Below are 18,406 nucleotides of genomic sequence, written 5' to 3' on the forward strand. Positions count from 1 at the left end.
CTGCTGAGCCATCCCCCTCAGCTCCTCCTGGTGGCGCCGCCGCATCCGCCGCTTGAGTGGACCCCTCCGCGCTGCTGGCCCCGACACTGGTGGTGGCAAGTGCTACATCTGATGTTGTGACGCCTAGAAAAAACATGTCATATTTTTAGATGCCATACACCACCCCCTACTTCATCTCGTAATGGAAGAGAAAATGTTAAACAAGTTTTAATTATTGGGACTGAAAAGAAGTCACGGTTTTGGGGAGGGTGTTAACTTATATGCTTAGCCATAACATGCAACTCTTTTTGGCACAACTGATGAATGCTTGCTCTTTAACATGCAACATTTTTATAATTACAGACAGAACCAACTACTCCTCATCACCACCAGGAGGACTTGAAGTTCCAACAAGGTGAGGGCTCCCGAGTCCCGCACAGTTAGTTCTGACTGAGGTATGTGGAAAGTCGAACTGCACCTATCATCAACAATGTCCTATTTCTCTTGTCTATACTTCTGTATGTGCAGAGTAGTCCCTGAAACACTAGCGGTATGGTATGTGCTACTATCAAATCAAAAAGCTAACTACAAGCTTATTCTTGGTGGACATTGACATTTTGCTGTTGGAAATTGTCAAAACACTAGCATTAAGAAGACTGGAATAGACAGCAAGGGCAACCCAGAGGACTGCACTGAGTGCCTCTAGAACTATTGCTGGATCAGAGTTTTGTTTAACACCGTTTGCCGACTGGGCATGCTTAGCTACCTACACAGACCGACTCAGAAATAATAGTAAATAGTAGTAACACAGAGAGTGATGGTAGATAGGCAGGATAAGAAAGTAGAAACAGTCTACAAGAAGATCTAAGACTATTTTGTAAAAAATAGAATTAGGAAACAGTTTGGAATGAATAGGAGCTGTAAAAGTTAGGGAAGTATAATTATATTAACAACAGAACAACTTACTGGGGCCAGCAGAAGAGCCTGTAGAGGACCGTTCCTGCCCACTCTGTTCCCCCGGAGTCTGGGATGTTGCTGCCTTGCCCCTGCTGCCTTGCTGCTGATGATCATGAAATAAACACAAACATGGATGATTGTTTTTGGGAAATATTTGATTTCTTTGACCACAATCTAAATCTGCCCACTCTGTTCCTCCGGAGTCTGGGATGTTGCTGCCTTGCCCCTGCTGCCTTGCTGCTGATGATCATGAAATAAACACAAACATGAATGATTGTTTTTGGGAAATATTTGATTTCTTTCACCACAATCTAAAATTATTTCGGAGAAACAAATTAGCAACAATTGCACTACATGTATTGACCTATCTGATCTGGTCAACTAGGAGGATACTAGTACAGTATTGCTGGATTTGCAGACCGTCTACTTGGAAAGTTATGTAAATCACTAACTAAACCAACAACAAAAAGGTTCTACTGCGACTGCCAGCACTCAGCAGCACGCGACGTGACAGACACAGTCCGTCATCATGATTGCAGACCACTAAAAAATGTTCTACTACTAATAACCAGGCATAATATACTCAACCTATCAATCCATCACTATCTCTTCTTCTTAGTGGCAGCAGGAGTACAAAGGAAGGACTAGACTTGAGTCTCTAGTCTCTCTAGCATTACGCAGTTCTGTAAAGTACTACACTATTACATATTCTCAGGCCAAATGAGCACAAAGTTGCAAACAAGTAAGCATAGTAGCAACGCCACTGAGGAGGTGAGCACCTGCAATCATGGAAGCTATTTAAACTCTATTTTACCTGCAATCTAATCGAATAGGCAGCATTCTTGCTCTTCGGGAAAAACATATATTAGCAATATAACACAGAGCAGAATAATACAAAGTAGTTATTAAATAGCTACTCACCAAGGCCAGGGATCTCCACACTGAGCAGGTGGAGCAGGTCCTGCTCCCGGTCGAGGACGTCGGCCCACCGGTGCGTCGCTTGGTCATAGGTGCGCCGGACCCCCGACTCCCTCCGCATGGCCCGGCACACTTTATCCCACCGCTGCTGACGCTCCCGGAGGCCATACCCTTGACCGGGCCTGCCCCCTGCTGCCACGGTCTTAGGGAGGTGGCGCTGAATAAAAAATATAAGGGCGGACGCCTCCACCGCGGTAAAAACCTCCCTGGCCACTACATCCACTCCCCTCAATCGCCCGCAAGGGAGCTGGCTACGGGGTGCGGGACCCTTCCCCTTTGACTTGCCAGCTCCCTTTGCCATGGTCCTGGGCGAAAGAAGAAAAGAATAGGGGGAAAAATAAATAAAATAAAAGAGAGAGCTAAACAAAAAAAGTAGTTATTAAAGTAACAAAAAGTTGAAAAAAACACAAAATATAGATCTAGACAAATAGAGAGATAGATAATGAGCAAAAAAGAGCAAAAAAAAGTTCAAAGAAACAAAGGATTGCAAAGATTAAAAGAGGATAGAAAAGCCAGGCCCAGAACCATAGCAATGAATGAAAAACAAGATGGACGTGCCCATTGAGGACCGCGTGGGTAAGTTTGCGCGATATTTCCCCAGCGAGCCCGCAAAAACACACGCGAACTCGTAATAGCGCGCCGCACACAACGCGAGATGGCCAATAGCGACCGGAAACGGAAATACGCAACGTGCACAAGATACGACCGCATGGGTAACTTCGCAGTCGGTTCGCAGTCAGTGCGCTGCAAGCGGGCCGCAAATACGCAAAAAAAACAGCGAACACGCTAAAAAAAAGCCGCAATGTCGCACAAATTTGCGGATTATGCGGATAGCAAATTAGATTTTGCGCAAATTCGCGGACAGCGAATTCGCAAATTTCACCCACACTTAGGAGCCCATTAGGATCGCAGACGGACTTGAGTCCGTCCGTGACCTCTGAGAAGGGAACGTCCGCATGGGCTGCGGCGTTCCCTCCTGTGCAATTAGGATGTGACCGCCACCCTGGCGGTCACATCCTCTATTTTTAACATTGCGGCGGGTGCAGCTTCAAGCTGCACCCGCCGCCATGGTAAAAAAGCACGCATTGCATTTACATGCAGACAGCGGCAGGCGTCTGCATGTAAATGCAGGGGTGTACCATAGGTACCCCCCATGTGCACCCCCCACCCCCCTTCACCCTGGGGGCCCGCAACGGGCCCCCGAAGTGCACATCCGTATGCTTTTCCACGGCGGAGAACCCGCCGCAGAAAAGCATATCTGATACGCAATCCTAATAAGGCTGGCGGTGTCGGAGAGACACCGCCACCATATAAGAGCTTTTCCGCCGCGGTTGTAAGCCGACCGCGGCGTAAAAGCGGCGGACATACACCAAGACCCACCAGCCATCCTAATTTGGCGGTGGGTCTTTGGAGGCTCCGCGGCGGTTTTCCCGCATCCTCTGGGCCGGCGGAGGATGCGGGAAAACCGCGATCGTAATGTGCCTCTGAGTTATAAATGGTGGTGCAGGGAAAGTGACGCATCTAAACAGATGCATCACTTTCTTTTTTTTTTTAAATAAAAGTTTTTTATTAAGAAAAAAACCAGAGCATATCAGGCAATAAATGGACAAGAGGATACAAACGATATAAGATACAGTAGAGCCACATATTTGTCGAAATTGGAGGATCTTAGAGAGCAACCTGCGCCCCAACTAACATCATGGTCACAAAAGACATCAAACAACAAATGGATACACAGGGACTCAAAGGGATTGCAATTCAGCCACACGTATGCCTAATGCAAAGAACTCTAGGGGGCAGATCTTACCCTATCCATCTCCATGTCCGCAGTAGGAGAACTGCAGATCTCGCCTCTGTATGTATTCCACGGCCCCCACTTCTTGTCCCACTTTTTAGGGCAACCTCTGAGTTTATACACAGTTTTCTCTGCCAACATAGCCCTGGCCATTTCTGCCACCCATCGTATCACAACGGGCGGTCAGGGGAGCCCCATTGCATTGCTATGGAACGTTTGATAAGGAGGCACCCCAAGGCCAACCACTGGTGTTCTATGTCCGTCAAGTCAGTCGCCTCCCAAACATTGAGGATCCCTCCCCGGGGAATGAGTGGAATCGGTTTCTTTAGTGCCTCTGTCATTTTCTTAACAGCCCCTTTCCATAGTCGTTGAATCACTGGGCATTCCCATAAGGTGTGATAAAAAGTACCTATCATGCCGCAGCCAAGCAGACAATGGGCATCTGGGCGTCTTCCCAGTTTGGCGAGTAGCGGGCCAGACATGTAAGCTCGGTGGAATATTTTTTGCCGTATCAAGTGGAACCGGTGGCAGATTGCAGATTCTCGTGGGGACATCAGTGCCGCTAACCAGTCAGTATCTTCTAGTTCGCCCACGTCCTCTTCCCATTTGTGGCGCAGAGCTGGAAAGGAGTCAGGCAGGTTGTGACAGAGCTTGCGATAAGTACAGGAGATCGTCTAGTCAACAGGGGTTCAGAGAGCAGTCTGTCCTCTAAGGGTGAGGCTTCTGGGAGGGAGGAGAGGTCAGGTATATTCGTCTGAATAGCGTGTTTTACCTAGAGGTATCGAAAGACCTCCCTGTGTGAGAATGCGCGTTTCTGTTGCAATTCCGGGAAGGAGAGAAGTTTCCCCTTGTGTGTCAGGTCCCCGACGGTGGATATGCAAATAGTATCCCACTTGTCAAATCCCGGTTGGAAACAGAGGAGGCCCAGGCTTTGCGAGGACCAAAGGGGCGTTGCCTTAGTGAACTTGTAGGACCAACCAAGGCTTTTAGTGGTGCGATGCCAGATGGCCACCGTCTGTTGCATGGGACCTACATAGCGATTACACTGTGGTCTGCTATATAAAGCCCCCAGGTAGCCCTCACGCCCCGTCTGATAGCCTTCGAGGTGGAATGCAGGGTCTGTGGGTATACCGTGGATTCATTGATTAGTGGCCACCAGTTGGGACGCCCAGTAATATAGGCGCATGTCCGGTAGAGCAATACCGCCATCGTACCAGCCCTTCGTGAGTTTACGGAGAGCGATGCGAGGTGCCTTGCCGTCCCATAGCAATAAACGAATTTCTCCCTCCAGAGTGGTGAAGAAGGAATCTGCAATCGGAAATGGGCAGTTCTGGAGGACATACAAGAAGCGGGGAAGCTCCAACATTTTAAATAGGGCGGCTCGGCCAGGGAGGGAGAGAGGCAAGGATCTCCAGTGGGAGATATCGTCATGTAGTCTCTGCAGGGGGCCCTTAAGATTCTGGCCGTAAAAAAGTTGGGGATCTGGGGTGACAAAAATGCAGAGATATTTAAAACCTTCAACAGCCAGAGGAACGGAGTAACATCTGGGTAATGTAGGCGGTGGGCCATGAAGCATAAATAGGACCGATTTGGACCAATTTATGGAGTATCCAGAGTATTCTCCAAAGTTGGCCAGGACGTGAAAAAGATTATAAACAGAGGCGGCGGGGTTGGACATATACACCAATATGTCGTCTGTGTACAGTGAGATTTTGTCGACAACACCTTCGGCCCACCTAAGGCGTCGGATTGAATGGTCCGCGCGGACCCAGTACGCCAGTTGGTTCTAAAGTTAGGGCGAACAGCAACGGTGACAGGGGGCAACCTTGCCGGGTCCCTCGGTGCAGTCGGAATTGTCGGGAAGTGTGATTGTTGACTCTAACCTGACCTTGAAGGTCGGTGTAGAGGAGCCTGACCCACTGTATGAAATTGTGCCCAAACCCGGATTTTGTCAAGACGGCAAAGAGGTATGTCCACTCGATCGAGTCAAACGCCATCATGGCGTCGAGAGAGAGGATGGCGGTGTCCTCCTGCAAATATTGCTTTCTACCAAGTACATTATGGATTCGGCGGAGGTTCAATGCTGTATTGCGATGAGGGAGGAATCAGCGTGGACTAGGGATGGGAGGACCATGAGGAGTCTGGTAGCTAGGAGCTTAGCCAATACCTTGGCCTCAGAACTGATTAAGGATATCAGTCTATAAGAACCAACATCTGTAGGGGGTTTATTCGGTTTAGGAATGACTACGATCAATGCCAACCTCAGATCAGGCGGTAGAATGCCTTTTTCTTTGCTTTCCTCAAATATGTGTTTCAGATGTGGAGTGATCCCTAAAGCTACAGATTTCAAGAATTCAATCGGGACCCCATCCGGACACATGGCTTTGCCAGATTTAATAGCAAAGATGGCATTACTGACCTCCTCGGAGGTAAGGTCCGCCTCCAGCGCCTCCCTCACCTCATCCGATATGGAGGGTAAGTGCATTCCATCTAGAAGGGACTGTGATTCTTCGGCATTATAATGCGCCCTAGCCGTATAGACGTGTTCGAAGTGATCAGCAAAGGCCGCCGCCACTCCCTGGGAGGCTGTTATTCGCGTCCCATCAGAATGGACAAGCAATGGAACCCATCTCAACCCCTGGACACGACGTTCTAGCCACGCCAGCATTTTACCGGCCCGGTCTCCTAATTCGTAGATTCTATGGCGGGTCTGGAGAAGCCTAGCCTGCGTCAGTTCCGAAGCCAAAGCCCTATACTTCAGTTGTTTCGACTGGAGCCGATGGGCCGTATCTTCGGATGGATTAGCATTGTGGGCGGACTCAAGGCTAAGCAGATCAGTTTCGGTTTGGATCATTTGCTCATTATGTTTGCGGACATATCCTACCTTGAGAGCCAGTGCCCTGCCTTTGAGAACAGCTTTATAGGCTTCCCACAATGTTATTGCCGAAGTCACGGATCCGACATTTTCGGCAAAATAATAGTCAGTATGGTCAATCAAGTCCTCACTAATATCAGGGATCTTTAAAATCCAGGGGGTAATGATGATCGGCCCTCGGGTGAACTGCTGATTATAGGTGAGCTTGACACTGAGCGGGGAGTGATCGGAGATGCCTCGGGGAAGACCCCGCATGTTGCGGAGATGACCAACGTCGGCCAGGGGACAAAAGATATAGTCAATGCGAGACATGCTGTTATGGGCATTAGAATAGTGGGTGAAATAGGAAGTGTTGGGGTGATGTGTGATGTGTACGCCAAAGGTCCTCTAAACCCATAGCATGTGTGAAGTCTGTGAGATGAGATCCTGACCTATGTGAGCGTCTCTGGGGGTGTCTGTCGTCTGCGTTGTCCATCGTCATATTAAAGTCACCCCCAATGATCAGAGTGCCCCGGGGGATATCCAACATTATCTTGCCAAGAGCTCGTAACGCCTCCCCCCTAGTGCTAGTGGAATATAGGCTGAGATTACATTTAGTGGTCTACCTTCCCAAGTGGCCTCTAAGACTGCAAACCTTCCTTGCGGGTCTTCCCATGAACGTGTAGGTGTAAGTGCAAGAGTGTTTTTTATAAGAATACCGGTGCCCCGGGACCCTGACGTAAACCCGGCATGTATCAGCAATTTATAACCCCAACGTTGAAGTGCTCTGCAGCAGTTACCTACTAGGTGTGTCTCCTATAGGAGGACAAGATCGGGGGCATGGCGTTTAATGAACTGTAGCACAATCCCTCTTTTAATTTTATTGCCCAACCCATTGACATTCCACGTCATAAGAGTGAGTTTTCTATCAAGGAGGTTTGTCGTCATGGCGGGTATAATAAGACCGGAATGGGGGAAAGGATCTGTTGAGTGCCCTAGCTCATGGGGCACTTCGGCTAACCAAGACACAGTAGGGTAACCCCCCATGAAGGATCGAAACAATACATTGCAAAGATTCAAATCTCGTGGCTCACATCGTCCCAAATTGCAAACAAAATACCCAAAACCCCCAACCCTCCCTGGCCAACCCCCCACCCTGCCCCCCTGCCTGCAGACTTTAAACTATCCACTCCCCAACTAGGCAGAGTGCCTGTCACCCTCCCAAACATTGACGGGGTGTCTGGAGAGCCATGTGAGCCCTCGCCCAAATTCTACAAGATGGTGGTGCCTTGTGCATTTTAGGTTAAGTTGTATCGGTGTTATCATTTACATATTACAATAAACAGTGAGAAAAACTGGACGGTCCATAATGTCTGGACCGGAGAAGGAGTATATGGAGACCACGTATGAGTACAAACCAGTCGGAATGGGGCCAGCCAAGGAAAAAAGGTTCCACAGTATGAGGCGGATCAAGGAACGGCATCCTGACCGTCTAGTGAAGAAGTCCCAGGCAACTAAAAATGTCACTGGTCATCTTGAGTTCCATCGATGAACAAATCCTGGCTTTCGGGGAGCGTTTCTTTTTATTCGGAGTGGTACCTGATTGACGCCAATCCTCGAGCCATTCCCAGGTCTCTTCAGGGAACATAAAGAACCAAGTCTTACCCTCCGACTCCACACGCAATTTAGCGGGGAACAGCATAGCGTACTTTATATTCTTAGCACGTAGGGCCCTTTTGACTTCTAGAAAACAGCGCCTTCGAGCTTGTACTTTTACCGTGAAGTCAGGGAAGATCGTGATGTGGGCATTCTCCAGGTGTAAGGGTGGCCCCGCTCGTGCCGTTTGAAAGATGACATCCTGTCCCGGAAGTTAAACACTCGAGCAATTATGGGTCGGGAGAGAGCGCCCGGCTTCAGCCCGCTACCTGGGACCCTGTGTGCCCGCTCAATGGATAAATAGTTAGATAGTTGCTTGGGCTGGTAGTGTTTTAGGATCAGATTCTCGACAAAGAGATCAGTAGCTGGCCCCTCCATTCGTTCCGGAACCCCCAGGATGCGGAGATTGTTGCGCCTAGCGCGTCCTTCGTAATCATCGAGGAACTCTCCCATTTGCTGCTGTTGTTTTTGGAGTTGGGTCACCTGTTGTTGGAGGGTGGAGGTGTCATCTATAAGCGCTGTGGTTTTGATCTCTATGTCTTTAACTTTGGAGTCCATTTTGCGAAGATCTGCCCGCAACAAGGTAACCTCTATGTTCACAGAGTCGATGCGGGTCTCCAGACAGGCGCGGACCCCAGCTATCACCTCCATCATGTCTTCCAGTGTAGGTGGTCGCACTGCAGGTGGGGGGGTTGTGTTTTTAGGTGTCGCCTCGGGGTTCTCCTCCTTGCTTTCCCCTCTGGATCCCCATGAAAGTTTATTGATCTGCCTCTGAGTGGACGGCCTGCCGCCCTTTATTTGAAGCCATCTTGAGAGCTAACACGCACGCTGCAGTCCAGCGGCATGGGTCAAAGCGCGAACAGACAGGAGAAAGACACCACCACACCGGTCCGGGCCGTTAGTCACCACTCCCACCAGATCACCGCCACTAAAGTGTCCAGAGCCCAGGCGTGACCAGGAGCGAAGAGAGCAAAACAAACAGTGGTAGCTGGGGGAGTGAGAGCCTGCCACTTACTGTGATGCAGTTCACAGGTTGTGTCCACGAGCGCCTCGCGCCGAAAGAAGTCAGGCAAGCCAGCCCAGGAGGGGGGGGGGGAGGAAATGCTTCAGGACCAGGCCATGTTATAAGAACCACCAGTCCGGGGTAGAGCTCGTGTGGTCAAAGCACCTTGTGGCGAAATGCCGGGATGGCCATCCAGTGCTCCTAGGGGCTATGAAAGAGGCAGCACCCCGCAACCACCCAGCCACAGGGTCCGGTCGTCACCTCCGTGGCAGGACAGGCAAGTTTGCATCCAGGGCTGGGCCGTCCTAGCTCAAGCGGTCTCCAAAAAAACGGGATGAACACAGCAGTCTATGTAGGAGCACAGCTCCAGGCCTCGCAAGCCACCCCTAAAATTACGGAGCTCAGCCCCAGCTTGCGCCGATCATGCGTGGCCTAGAGGGCGTCCCAGAGCATCAGGTCCCGGTGTACGGCTCTCACCGTGTACTGTGGGGGGTTGAGAGGTAGGCCAGTCAGGCGGTGCAGCAAGTGGCGGCCAATGTGGGCATTCAGGGAGGTCTCGGGCAACGATAGGCGGCCCCCGGCAGCAGGTCCAAAGCCGGGGACTCGCGTGACTATCACCCCGACCACCGGGGGGGGGAGGGGGGCGCTTCTGTCGGCCGGAGCCGTCACTCACTTGGAGCCAGCATGATGGGACCCACTCGAAACTGTAGGCATCCGTCTCCCGCAGCTCCGCCGGAGCCAGATCACTCCCAAGGCGGCGCCCGGGCTCCAGCAGCAGTCCCGGAGTCAGGCGCCACAGCGGTCAACGGCCACGGTCGCCATTTTTTAGGCTCAGGGTCAGCGGAGCCTCGGGGATCAACCGCAGCTACAAGATATCGGGGTGGCCGAGGTGTAAACCGCTCACGTCCAGGTGGTCAACAGGGCATTTCCCCCAGATGCAGGGGGAATTGGATGCACAGGCAGTGGATCAGTGTCGGACATTTCTGCGAGGGCCGAGGAGCCGCTTAAGAACGCGGCCATTCCCCTCGGCTGCAAACCACGCCCCCTTGCCCCTTCTTTTTGAAATAGTACATTGAAGTTTGGTTGAAGGAAGAAAACATAACAATTTTGCATTTCCAAAAGCATTTTAGGTTTAAAATGGAGGTTGATATGATTCCCTTCTGTTTTTTCAGTTTTATAGTTTAATTAGACAGGATTAAATATACATGTTATATGAACTCCTCTGCACAAGATAATAGGACTGTTGCATTGTAGACTACTTTTTAAGGACATCACCCCCAATATGCCGAATTATGTCTTTGAAATGTATTTTCCACTTCTTTGTATTTGTAACGTAGACATAACCTCTGATTTACAATTTGGGTATGTCATATTTTGGTTTGCTGTTTTAATCAATCGTTGAAAAGGCACTGTTTAGCTGGTAGTATTAAGTAAAGGTATTTTGATTAAAGTTAGGATTAAAATGTATAGAAAGGATCAGGGCATATGTCTCTACGTTCATACATTACTATACCACTCAATATCTACATTTTGATTTTGCTTTTAGTCTCTGAGTGGGTCTGCGAGTGGGTGCGTGAACGTCTGAGTCGGTCTGTGAGTGAGTGCATGAGTGTCTTAGTGGGCCTGTGAGTTAATGCGTAAGTGTCTGAATGGGTTGGTTAGTGGGTGTATGAGTCTCTGACTAGGTCTGTGAGTTGGTACATGACTGTGTGCGTCTGTGAGTGGGTGCTTGAGTCTCTGAGTGGATATGTGCGTGATTGAGTACATAAGTGTCGGAGTGAGTCTCTGAGTAAGTTTGCGAGTGGCTATGTAAATGTCTGAGAGGAACTGTGAGTGGGGAAATGAGTCTGTGAGTGGGTTTGTGAGTGTATAAGTAGGTCTGTGAGTGGGCACATGACTGAGTGGGTTTGTGAGTAGGTGTGTGAGTGCCTGAGTGGGTCTATGAGTGTGGATATTAGTGTATAGCAGAGTGTGTATATATTCTTTTTATTTCTTTTGGCAAGGTTTGCGACTCAGCTGCGACCTCATATGAGGGGCCCGTACCGTGACCGCTTCTATACATTTCACTCTATATTTTTGTTCCCTAGGGCATGTCCCCGTTTACTAAATGGCAGGTGAACCACATTACTCTGCATCTGTGGGTCTGTGAGTGGATGCATGAGTCTCTGAGTGCATCTGTTAGTGGGTGTCTGTGTCTCTGAGTTGGTTTGTGAGTCAGGCATGTGTCTCTGAGTGGGTCTGTGACTGTGTGCACCTGTACCTGATTGGGTCTGTGACTGTGTGCATGAGTGGGTCTGTGACTGTGTGCATGAGTGGGTCTGTAACTGGGTGCATGAGTGTATAGGTGGGTCTGTGAGGGGGTTGTGTGAGTCTCTAAGTGGGTCTGTGAATGGGTGCATGAGCATTTGGGTGGGTCTGTGAGTGAGTCTCTAAGTGGATCTGTGAGTGGGTGCAAGAGTCTCTGAGTGGGGCTGTGATTAGGCGAATGAGTGTCTCAGTAGGTCTGTGAGCAGATCCAAACTGGTATTCCTTGACCTCAACATTATCACAGCTGAAGGTACCCTGAAAACAACAACACATGAAAAAGCCACTGCCAAAAATTGCTTATTATTGTATGATAGCTTTCACCAAAGGCATTTAAAAGAGAATCTCCCTTTTGGCCAGTTCCTTAGGTTACGGAGTAATTGCTCAGAAGTTAATGACTTTAGGACACATGCAGAAAAATTGTCGGACAAACTACTGGCAAGGAATGATCCCAGAAGTTTGGTGTCAAAAGCAAGGAAATCAGCAAGTAACTACCACAGAGATTCTCTGTTGGAGACAAGCCAAAAGCAGAACATCGAAAAAGACAAGAGACTAATCTGCATCACCCCCTTTAACATAGCCTCGGATTGAGTCACCAAAATCATTGGAAAATACTGGCGAATTTTGAACAGTGGGCAACTCAACATCCCGAAACCGATGTTCTCTCACAAGAGGGGGAGGAGTTTGTGGGACATCTTGGCCCATACCCACCCAAAACCAGAAATCAACAGAGAAAGGAACCAGACAATGTTAGATACACCACCATAGGGGCCACTACCCCTGTGGAAATCACAGCGTCTACCACCTTACTACCACTACCAAAAACATGTCCTTCAACATTGGAATGAGTTGGGATTTGCGAAAATTAATAAACTGCAATACAACAGGAGTAGTATATTTAATTACTTGCCCCTGCAACCTACACTACGTGGAATGATAATGAGGAAAGTAAGCACCAGAATGTGCGAACACCGCAGCAATGTCCACTGTCAAGGTATTACCACTAAAATGAAACACACACCCAATGACTTGAAGTGGGTAGTCCTTGAACACCTATGTAATGGTGATAATTTGGAACATAGACTTCTGGAGAAAGAGCAGAGGTGGGTGTTCAAGCTCCATACAGACACCATGGGACACCATGGGACTTAATGACAATATCCTGTGGGGCCTCTTACTTTAAAACAAACCAGCACTACCATTTATTTTACTTCTTTGGAACCTATAATATTTTATGAGGTTTTATAATGCAGGATAATAACTCGTCTCAAGGTAGCACTTCTGGTCACTACCCCAGATCAGATCATGTGTGCACTACATGCCCTATGAAAACTGGTACCTTAATTGGTGTATATGGTGTGGCCAGAGATATTGATGGAAAATACCCGTTTCATGACCACCCATGGACACGATAGGTCCGGACCTCTCTCTTGTCTGAGATAGTCCTCAAGAATCACTTGATATAGCCAGAACATGCCTATGATAAGTGGTTTCATAAGTAACAATGAGCACGATCTACATTAGTATGTTGAAACATCCATCACCACTTGCACGTGGACATAGGCTTTTTGTATCGGAGTTACGACTCCTACATCAAAAGTGCAGTGTTGAAAAATAGGCAGCCCTAAACCATGATCTCCTCTCTCCCTTTTCTCCCCCCGCTAGTACATCAGTGATAAAACGGGGTCGGAGAAAACCACAATATAAATTAAATTAAATATTTTTAAAACTCTAATCTCTTTTTATATATTTATGAGTTATCCGTTTAGCACATTTTCATGGCGTTTGAATAATATTCCATGTTTTAATAACAACCACTTCACTGTCCCACAAATGTGTGAGCTCTCCCCCTGGCTAGCACATGAGCGATAAGACGGGGTGAGAGTAAATCGTAATATAAGTGAAATGAAAAACTTTTTTTAAAACCCTTCTCTCTTTTCATAATATTATAAGTAGTTTATTTAGCACATTTTCATACATTTTGAATAATATGCCTTGTTTTAGTAACAACTGACTTCACTGTACCACAAATGTATGAGATCTCACAGTAGGAATTCTCCCAACCTGGCTTGGGTGGTACGCCCTCTCCTGCAGCCATTTTTAGCACACTGCATGGTGCAGTGTCTCAAAGCTGCATGACTCTGCTGTTTCCTTCTGCCGCATGGATGTCCGTGGGCTTTAAATACAGAGCCGAGCAATGCACTCAACAGTATGCGGTCTCTAGGGAGAGAAGTAGGTTATTAAACCAGAGGCGGCTTTGATGAAGTAAGTGGCGGGGGGATTCTTCGGTTTAGGATTGCAATGTAATGTAATGTAATGAGGTGCTTATATAGCGCTCTATCACCCGACGGGTATCCTGGCGCTTAACAAAAAGAGAGTGTCCCCACCCGAAGTTAATAGGGGCAGCCGAGGTGTGATATTGAAAGGGAGAAAAAGAGAATATCAGAAGGAAAAATTACTCCAGCCTAGGGAATAAAAACGTATTCAACTTTTTCCTGAAATCCATAAGACTTTGGACCGGACGTAGATCCAAAGGGAGAGTGTTCCATAGCCGAGAAGCAACGTCAGAGAAGGATATGCCCCCTGTTCTAGACCGCCTGAACCTGACTACATTCATCCAAATTGAGGAAGCAGAATGAAGGTTTCTAGTTGGAGAATACCAGCTGAATTTTCTTTGCAGGTTCTTAGGGCCCATTCCATGAGCTGCCGTAAAGACAGTGCACAGAGCTTTGAATTGAATTCGCCCGTGGCTTGGCAGCCAATGCCGATCTCGCAAGGCTAATGTGGTTGAGGTCCCTCGCTGCCTATTTAAAGTGAGTTTCCCTGCAAATGGCTTGTATTCTGTACAGCTTCTCGATAAGGGTGTTAGGCGCACCCAGATATAGAGAGTTGCAGTAATCAAGTCTGCTGAGAATTACCCATCTCACAACCTGCGTTCTAGCAGAGTTAGGCAAAAAAGGGAGGATCTTTCTGAGCACACGGATTAGCGAGAAGCAAGTGCCAACCGTTTTGTTAAACTGAGAATTCAGTTAGAGGTCCTGATCCACCATCACCCCCAGATTGCGCACTTTGCTAGAAGGGGTAAAAGGTGCGCCAGTAGGGGACAACTGAAAGATGGGTAAAACAGGTTGAACAGAACTTCTGGAAGAACACAGGACCACTTCCGTTTTAGAGCTGTTAAATTGTAACCAGTTCATCTTAAGCCACTTCGTGGTGCTAGTCATACACTTGTGAAATTTTTCCAGGGAAATGGAATCATTCCCTTCCAAGGAAAACACGAGCTGGGTGTCATCTGCATAGTTCGCCACCTCCACTCCAAAAGATCTGATAAGTTGAATGAGAGGCTGCAAATAGATGTTAAAGAGCACGGAATAATCCCTGAGCCCTGCGGGACCCCCTGTCGTAAGGAAGACTTGTTAGCGGAGAACAGCTGAAGGCACACTGTGTCCTGTTAGATAAGAGCAAAGCCAGTCAAGGGACCAGTCACACCCTGGTCTTTAAGTCTCTCCAACAGTATACCGTGGTTTACAGTGTCAAAAGCCGCTGACATGTCCAACAGCACCAAGATCACTGACTGTCCGCCCACATCCTCATATCAACAAGCATGGTAACAAGTGCTGTTTCAGTACCGTTCTTGGGCCGAAAGCCAAATTGCATCTCGTCAAGGAGCGAATACTCCTCAAGATACTGGGATAGAGACTTACTGACAATGCGTGCCAGAATTTTAACAGGATATGGCAATAAAGAAATTGGCCGATAGTTGGCCACACACCCGAGGTCAAGCGTGTTTTTTTTTTAGAAGAGGGGTCGCAAATGCTTCCTTCCAGTTTTTAAGGACCTCCCTCGTACTGAAAGATAGACCACAGATTTGTCGTAAATAGGGAAAGCGCTCGACCCGTATTCCTTCCAGATTCTGTGCGGAAGGGGGTCCAGCGGGGACCCAGAGGTGATACCCCTGGCTAAGGTATCAAATGTTTCCTCGTCCAGAATGTGAAAGCAATCCAGAGTATGCTGGCCGTGTTTTAAAGGGGGGAAGGGGGTCCAGCGGGGACCCAGAGGTGATACCCCTGGCTAAGGTATCAAATGTTTCCTCGTCCAGAATGTGAAAGCAATACAGAGTATGCTGGACGTGTTTTAAAATGGTAGGGTTGCTGGGCTTAGAGTCTGGTGATGGCAGAAAACACTGCTCAGCAATGAACAGCTGAGAATCAGGTTTTTCAACCACTGTTGATGGATCAAAATCCTTAACTATTTTGTCGATTTTATCCTCCAGCTAGGAAGCTAACTCATCGCATAAAGCCTGAGTAACTGGAATTTTGTTATTAGCACAGTCAGGTTTAGACAGACTCTTTACTAAGCTGAATATAGCTTTGGTGCAATTAGCTGCTAGAAGAATGGTATTAGCAAAATATCCGGCTTTAGTTTTCGCTATAGTGTTTTTGTACAGATTAAGTTGATTCTTAAAAGCATTTTTATCTGAATCACTATATCATTTTCTCCAGGCTTTTTCGGCCACTTTATAACCCATCCTGAGTGCTCACAATTCCTCGTTAAATCAGGGGGCTGAGGGTTTCTCTCTCTTTTTTAGCTTCTTTGCAGAAATGTGCTTATCAAGCCTGTTTCGGATCTCCACACAGTGGACTTGGTAATTCCAGTCCACCGACCTACTGGGGTCCAGGCTGTCTAAGTCATTCCAATGTAAGGGATTTTTCAGCTTACTCAATGTGGCCCATTCTCTGCCCAGGCGATATTGCCTCTGATGATAAATTTTACAACACACATTAGGCAGAGTAAGCCTAAAATTTACCAGACTATGATCAGTCCAGCACAGCGGTAGAACATCTGTGATTGTAGTCATGTTGGAATTAGCAAACAGTAGATCTAATATATGTCCACCCTGGGGCGTAGGTTGCAACACCAGCTGGGGCATATCGAAGCTTGCGCAAGCTCCCGACAATTCCTTAAACGCCGTGTCCAGCGGGCCATCAGCATACAAGTTGAAATCCCCCAGGATGATCAGTTTAGAGTCTGTCAAGGCCAGGTTACACACCACATCAATCAGGGCAAAGCACTTGGAGTTAGGTCCTCCTAGGGGTCTGTAGCAGAGCATACCGGTTAATAGATAACCGTGAGCTTCCCTTAAGGGAAACCCCAGGAGTTCAAACCCTTCGGCCTCATCTACTTCAAGAGGGGTGAAGTTCCATTTATCTTTGAAGATTACTCACAACCCTGCTCCTCTCCCTGATATACAGAGTTTGTGAAAAACATTATAACCTGGAGGGCAAGCAAGTCCTAGTTCAACTATAGAATCAGTGCGGGTCCAGGTTTCTGAGGTAAAAAGTACATCCAGGTCGTGACATTCCAGTAGGATGCGAATTTCCTGAAAATGTTGAACTAGAGACCTGGCATTCACAAGACTGCACATTACCTTAATCAGCTAACCATCAGTACGCAAGGCCTGGTCCCCCTCCCTCCCAGCCTTAACACCTACCTCGGACTTCTGCCCACCAAGCCTCATAAGTTGGTCCTTGGAGTAACAAACACTAGCTGGGCGTGGGGGATGGGAGAGCGGTCCGGCAGCATGACTGGCACTGTGCACGGTCGGTGCGCAGATGGGCGCGGAAAGGCTTGCCTCTGGCGCACCTCCGGTGCGCCATCGGTGCGCCCACTGCACGCGCGGGCTGCATGCTTGAATGGGTCTCCCTTTTAAAGAGGGAAGGATCGTTATTGCGCTAGAATGCTAGAGCGCCAACCAAAATGGCGTTCACCTGGTGTCTCAACAGGAAGTAAGGGAAAGAAGACACACTGGCTAGAGCGTTTACAGAGATCGAGCACACTCAAGACAATGGCAGGTTAATTTTAAAAGCAGCATAAAAAACGATTCCCAGCAACAGTCCGCCCTAGGTAGTGCAAATAGCAAAATAAGATCAGTAAGTAAAAAAGAAAAATTCGTTTTTTAAAGGCAATGAACAGAGTTTCGCACATACAACCAGCGAGTAAAAATTTAGTTTTTTCAAAAGCAAGGAGCAGGGTTTCACACACAACCGGGCTCTCAATTTTGAGGACGCTCATCTACAGGTGACAATCGACACCTAAGAAACGGTATCATTAGCATTGGGGATCACTGACTAAATATCGACAGACACAATATAGACTACCCAAAATATCGAATTCCTATCTACAAACAGGTAAGTACCAAAATATCGAGTCCAAAATATCGTTTATATATATATATACATACATTGTAAAAATATCGAATTTGTTAAAAATAACGTAAAATTAAATAATTATAAAAAATAAGTAGCTAAAATATACTTAAAATACTTAAATTACCTTAAAATTATTAAATAATTAATTTAACTTATAAAAAAAATACAATCATATCTGTTAAAACACATATATATATATATATATATATATATACATATATATATAAACATAATATTAATAAACAATACACAATATTAATACCGTAGGGGCGTAGGGGTAAAAATTACTATTCCCACTTCAGAGAGTGCAACAGTAGGGAAAGCGTTGGATAGCATAGGGGTAAAAATTACTATTCACTCTCCAGCGAGTGCAACAGTAGGGAAAGCGTTGGATAGCGTAGGGGTAAAAATTACTATTCCCACTCCAGAGAGTGCAACAGTACGGAAAGCGTTGGATAGCGTAGGGTTCAAAATTACTATTCCCACTCCATAGAGTACAACAGTAGGGAAAGCGTTGGATAGCATAGGGGTAAAAAATTACTATTCCAACTCCAGAGAGTGCAACAGTAAGGAAGGCGTTGGATAGCGTAGGGGTAAAAATTACTATAACCACTCCAGTGAGTGCAACAGTAGAGAAAGCGTTGGATAGCATAGGGGTAAAAATTACTATT

The 18,406-nt window shown here is 47.4% G+C and overlaps 1 protein-coding gene across 1 annotated transcript in view; it reads right to left on the bottom strand.

Annotated features, from left to right (window-relative positions):
* Nucleotides 1-18,406, bottom strand: part of OVCH2 (ovochymase 2) — a 996,115-nt gene that overhangs the window by 363,904 nt on the left and 613,805 nt on the right. The window lies entirely within an intron of this gene.

Source organism: Lissotriton helveticus, chromosome 3_1, assembly GCF_964261635.1.
Source record: "Lissotriton helveticus chromosome 3_1, aLisHel1.1, whole genome shotgun sequence".
In the NCBI taxonomy this organism is placed as follows: Eukaryota; Metazoa; Chordata; class Amphibia; order Caudata; family Salamandridae; genus Lissotriton; species Lissotriton helveticus.